General features: G+C 37.6%; 1 pseudogene; it reads left to right on the top strand.

The window, feature by feature from the left end:
- The first annotated feature begins 4,323 nt into the window (after positions 1-4,323).
- On the top strand, positions 4,324-4,773 carry LOC149836436 (26S proteasome regulatory subunit 4 homolog B pseudogene; annotated as a pseudogene).
- The last annotated feature ends 1,440 nt before the right edge of the window (positions 4,774-6,213 follow it).

Here is a 6,213-nt window from a genome sequence, read left to right as displayed (position 1 = left end):
AAAAAGAGAAGAAATGGCTCAAAGCCATCAAAATTATAAAAATCAAAGAACTTTGATATTTTAGAAGGTCCAAAATCGACAGATCTTTACACTGATCAAAGTCAAATTATGGATCAACCCAAATCCCAAGAATATTTTGGATGCAAATACAACCTTTACTAAATTGATCCAGATCCAGATCCACAATCTAAGTAAACATTCATTTAACAAAAAAAAAGAGAAAAGGCTAAATGAATGTGATTTCTTACATTTGAAATCACATTCATAAGTAAATGATCAACAAAGATAATAGTACTAATAAAAATAATATCTAAATTAACGCTAGCTTAAACAATATGTGTAAGTTAGGGTAAATCATGTTTTAAACTTTCATTCAAGCTGAGGTAAACATTTTCACCTATGTGCACTTTTGCCTCACATTCATGTTTGTGTAAAATTTATAGTATAAACTTGGCCAACAATACATATTTTTAATAAGTTTATACATATCAATCACAATATAAAAAGGTAATGTATAAATTCATACATATCAATCACAATATAAATGTTCAATTCAGAAAATTCAGATAGTTCAATTCAGTATAAAAAGTCTGATGTTCCTTTATGACATCGAATACAATTCAGATAGTTCAATTCAGAAAAGTCCACATGTCATCAATAATAGCTTCCTCATTATAAGCCTCCGGCTTGTCCTCCTTTGCCTTTTTATTGGCTTGTGGACCTTTTGTCAGGGTTGGCTTGCCCTCCTCTGCCTTTTTTTAGCCTGTGGTCCTTTTGTCTTACTTGCCTGCACATTTTTTATAGCATTTAGTTGCATTTTCTTTTTCTTCTTGAGCTTTTCATAGAATCTGACCAAGCACACCTTTACATGTGTTATATTATTTTGAAAAAATGCTATTAGCAAACAAATAATTAGTTTACATCATAAATACCCAACAAAACAGGACATATGATAGTGTACCTGCATGAAAGTGAGTTTCTTCCCTTTGCCGAAGTACTTCATGTATAATAGCACAAATATACCATAATCATACATGTAAAAAATAATATAGTAAAAAACATGAACATGTATATATTGAGTTAACAATCATATACAAAGTATTACTCATTATTTTGTTGGATAATCTCTTGTATGAGACAAACTTGCCAATCAAAGTAAGTGTCTTAGCCAAACATCTTTGTAAAAAATTAAACCTGAAACCCAATATTAATCCTACATAATATAATAGAAAACTAAATATATTACTGAATAAGTAATGAGTTCATACTAGATCTTTGATGTCTTAATATGCATGCGTTATGGTCTCCGTAGAATTATACAATATGGACTTCCTTGATTTCATGTCCATCTCCTAAAGAACCTAGTGTTGATTGCCCCAGTTGAAAGGAATTAAAATTTGCAACATAAATTGAGTTAGAACTGCAAGTGATCTTAGAAACCAATCCCGCTCTAGGAAAAGATCTCAATATCGTATTCGTTTAGAAGAAAAACAGAAATGTTTTTTGCTGCTATTCGGAGCCCAAGATTAGAAGAAGAAATCTGGTTCATTCTCACATGCGAAATAAGTAAGTAGGTCTATCACTTTCTTTTAGAATGGGAAATGGGGAGGCACACAAGTGGGAGGTCATGTCATTCCGACCTTTAGTTGTATCGTGGAACATAGCTCACAATCTGGGGCATAGGATGATTCTTTCGCTATCTGAGGCGTCTACTAAAGCCTACTAAAATATCACCAGTTTCTATCCAAGACATAAGCACACATCGTATATAGTGTAAATGTAAATGTAAGTATGAAATATTGTTAAGCAGATATCTTGTCACATTCTTCAAAAGAAAATAAGTTATGGTTCTCTAAGAAAGGACAAGCCCTAAATCGCTCTTCGGGATTGGCAACCATTTATTGCAAACAATACTGTTAAGCAATTAGTTTTTGTGAGTCAGTAGGAAAAGAGGACTCACTTTTGAGACTCACTAAGAACTGCATGATAAGGTAAATGATCTTTGATAGTTCTATTCTTGCTGCCGCATCCCGTTTGTGGATCCGATCAATTTTGGTTATGAATATTACTAGATGTTACGTAATCATTATATGTGATACATTCATGTTAGATTTAAATAAATCTACATACAAAACTAACATTTACGACCCTCCAATTTAGAAAAAAGTAAACAAACATGCAAATCTAACACTTACATCATTGCTCAATAAAGTGTTAATGACAAACTCATACTCGGGCGACTCTTTTTCTGGTTGCTCATCTAGGTGGTTTTCATCACCTGTTTTCATGGCCAATTGCAATTGAATATAAACATATACATGTACTACCAATAATTATATATATACATAACTTGTTTTCTTATACATCTTACCATGATTTTTTGTATGTTTGTGGGTGGGGCTTTGGTTTCAACCTTTATTCTGCTGTGTTTTCCTTTAGTTGGTTTATTCATATCGTGAAAGACCTAAGATATAAATAGAAGACATATGACATTGAAACCATTCATTAAAAAACTCTTGATAAATACATAAAAATAATTCATTCAACAGTTCTTAATAAATACACATACACAAACACACATACATTTCATAAGAGGTACTTAAACATATTATTATGCATGCTTTTGCTCTGTTGAGATGTGCCTTGAATTTCATGCTATAACCTCGACACTTAACAAAAAAACCATATTGAGAAAATTTTTGGAAGTCCATGGTAGTAGCAGAGGGATTGGGATGTTAGGCTCGGGACCATTTGTAACAAGGTCCTATAAATACACTTTTAGGGTTTTCTTATTAAGGTAACTTATTTTTGTGAGTTTGGCGTTTTGTGCAGCTTTAGGGTTTTCTGTGATAGAGAGTTGCCATCTACCTTTGTAATCTCTTTTTTTGATGTAGTGAAAATCTCTGCTCCTCCACCGCCCATAGACGTAGGCCTTTGGCTGAACCATGTAAATCATTTACGTCCACGGGTGAAGGAGCAAAAAATTGACTAGCAAATGTGAGATGCAGAACTCTTAAAACCCTAATCTCCAATACACCCAAAAAACTCATAACCCAACTCTAAAAAGGAGGCAACTACTAATATCACGGACATAAAACCTACAAAAGAAAAAATTATAAAACTAGACAGGTTCATACAACAATGAAACCTACAAAATGAGCACTGTGCTAAATGAAATATGATGTTGGATTTTTGGTGTTTTTTTTTAAAATTCAGACCCCATAAATGTGTTCAACATGATTGATTTACTAGAAATAGACACTTGGATCATGCATTTTGGATGAAAAAATGGTATTTGGAGCCTAAAAAGTTTATGAAAATGGTAGGCCGTTGATTTTTGAAGCCCTATGAAAACCAATCCATGCTTCAGAATCACATGCTCCAAAAAGGGATCCTTGTACAAACAAGCATATAGATCACATCTGTTCGATCAGAATATATATATATATATATATATATATATATATATATATATATATATATATATATATATATAAAAGGTAAAAGGTTGGCTACAGTCGTGGTTTCTGAATCCAACAGTGAAATTCCTTTTTTTTTTCAGCACATGTATCGTGTTTTTCTAAGGTGCATGTTGGATTTTTTGAAGGTTAAAAAATCAATGCCTTACAATATAACAAAGTTTCACCTCTCAAAAAAATAGTATTTGAAGGTAAAAAAAAAAACATGATCCAAGGGTTGATTCCTACTATTTTGATCAACTATATATATGTGGGTTTTAGATCTGATCGACATGTCCTGGCGCCTGGAGTTTCAACTTAGGGGTATGAAACCCATGAGTGTAGTCAATATTTTCAATATTATATAATATCATGAGTGCAAACGAGTTCTTACCAGCCAAACACAAGCTGAGCCACGAGCGTTTGCCAATCCTATTCGCAAGTGATATTTCAACGATTATTGGATGATTTATTTTGTACATATTATTGATTTAGTGCAAGTTGTTATGTTCTAAAAAATCATAGTGAAGAATGCTGAAAACGTTAGCTTCCAATAAAACGTGGCAACGAAAAGCCAAAAAGTTGTTTGGCGATACATCTAACTAATGTGCCTGTATGTGCACGTTACCACACACCAAATGCTGTCCAGTAATCATTAGACCGTGGTCCCTGCTAGGGGTGGCAAAATCTGACACGACTCGCCAACCTGCTTCTTAGCCGGGTTTGGCTTAAACAGGTTCTAAATGGGTCGACCCGCCTAACCCGTTTATTAAACGGGTCGGGTTTGTGTTAGGGGTATGCCAACCCGCCAACCCGGCTGACCCGTTTAATAAACCCGTTTTACCCAAACCCGACCGGAAGCACGATGACAAGAAGGAGAAAAAGTTTGAGCCGGCGGCCCCGCCCGCGCGTGGGGCAGAAGCAGCGGAAGCAAAAGGGGCCGGAGTCGGCAGCCCAGCTTCTGACAGTGACGCCGCTGACGAAGTGCAAGCTGTGGCTGCTGAAGCTGGAGCTGATCAAGGACTACCTCCTCATGGAGGAGGAGTTCGTCACCGGCCAGGAGCGGCTCAAGCCCCAGGAGGATCGGTCGAAGGTCGATGACCTCCGCGGCTCCCCCATGAGTGTCGGCAACCTCAAGGAGCTCATCGACGAGAACCACACTATCATCTCTTCCTCCGTCGGCCCCGAGTACTACGTCGTCATCCTCTCCTTCGTCGACAAGGACCAGCTCGAGCCCGGCTGCGCCATCCTCATGCACAACAAGGTGATCAGATATCTTTATTTCTTCCTTTTTTTGTTGCTTCTTCTTCTTTGATATCTAAATTAGCCCTCGTCTGAGTTTTGTCATAGTTAGGGGTTTTCTTTGGTTGGATTTGGGGATTTTTGAAGAGAGATCAGGGATTAGGGTTGCATTTAGTAAATGGGGTTCCTTTTTTTGTTTAATTCTAGGGATGAACTAAAATAGATTGGGAAATTGGGATTGAAATAGAAGTTAGGATTTTTACTGGGATCGGGAATTAATGGAGCGTGAATTGGGATGAGGGTTCATTTGGTGAATGGAAAATTGGGGAACATTCTCGATTGTTTCGGGAAATGAGGGTTTTCCCATTGAAGTTGGGATCTTTTGTTGATGTTGGAGAATGTCGAAATGAGATTGAGAAGCAGGTGATTTGATTGGAAACTAGTCTAGGATTTGTTCTTGACTCTGGGAATGGTGAAAAGAGACTTGGAATTAGGGTTTCTACTGGAATCTAAGTTTTTTTGTTGAATTTGGAGAAACCTGACCCGCCAACCCGTTTACCCGACCCGACCCGTTTATTAAACAGGTTAACAGCGTCGTGACGTCCGGTTACCCGTTTAATAAATGGGTCGGGTTGGTGTTGAGGTATGCTCAACCCCACCCGATTGCCACCCCTAGTCCCTGCCATGTCCATACCTGTTTTTACTATTTTACTACAAGAATTTTTTCATATTCTGGCTACTTTTGAATGACTCGGTTCTCAAATACTGTGAGCTGAGAACAAACCCGGTCAGATCAGTTCTTGTCCTTTATTCCCTTTGAAAGTGAGGCTGGATCAGGTGCAATCACATTGCACGTAGTGCATGTACCGCTGCACTTGACCACCACCCATTTTTTCTGACAGCCTACGTTGGATCCACATCAGACCTAAAAAACAACGGGGATTTGACTAGGCTCGGATCATAGCATGGGCCCCGTGCCACATCAGAACCGCCACCCTACGTTAGATCCACATCAGACCCGTGGATGGATCTGAGATCCGACCCCTTATCACCCTAAACTTACAACAGTAGAAAAACACCATCTTCCAAAAAAACGTGAAAAACTGAAAAACGTTGCGCCATTGCATCTCACGTGGGATACATGTGCACACTAGCTTCTTCCACGTGTTAAACCAATTCCATAGCTTCCTTCCGTGCACATTCTTATTATGCATGAAGCATGATATCATTGTTCTTTTTCATCATTGACTGTAGCAGAGAGAGAGAGAGAGACATCAATTTCTTCTTTTTCCAAGAGCCCCTTATGTTCAAGTGATGTCAATTACCACTTATGCCTGCCTTAACGTTTAATTCCAAATACCTATAGAAGGCTTGAACATAGGGCTCGTATCAAATTGGGTTTGGGCTGGGCCAAGTCAAACCTCGCCCTAAGTCTGACTTTTAGGTGCCAGTAACGCCAGTTAATCACTGGCACTATCAAGGTAGATTATATTGCCATGCATTGGCAGCTCTA

Source organism: Nuphar pumila, chromosome 5 (assembly GCF_984573655.1).
Source record: "Nuphar pumila chromosome 5, dmNupPumi1.hap1.1, whole genome shotgun sequence".
Classification (NCBI taxonomy): Eukaryota; Viridiplantae; Streptophyta; class Magnoliopsida; order Nymphaeales; family Nymphaeaceae; genus Nuphar; species Nuphar pumila.
This window is presented reverse-complemented; position numbering and strand designations above follow the sequence as displayed.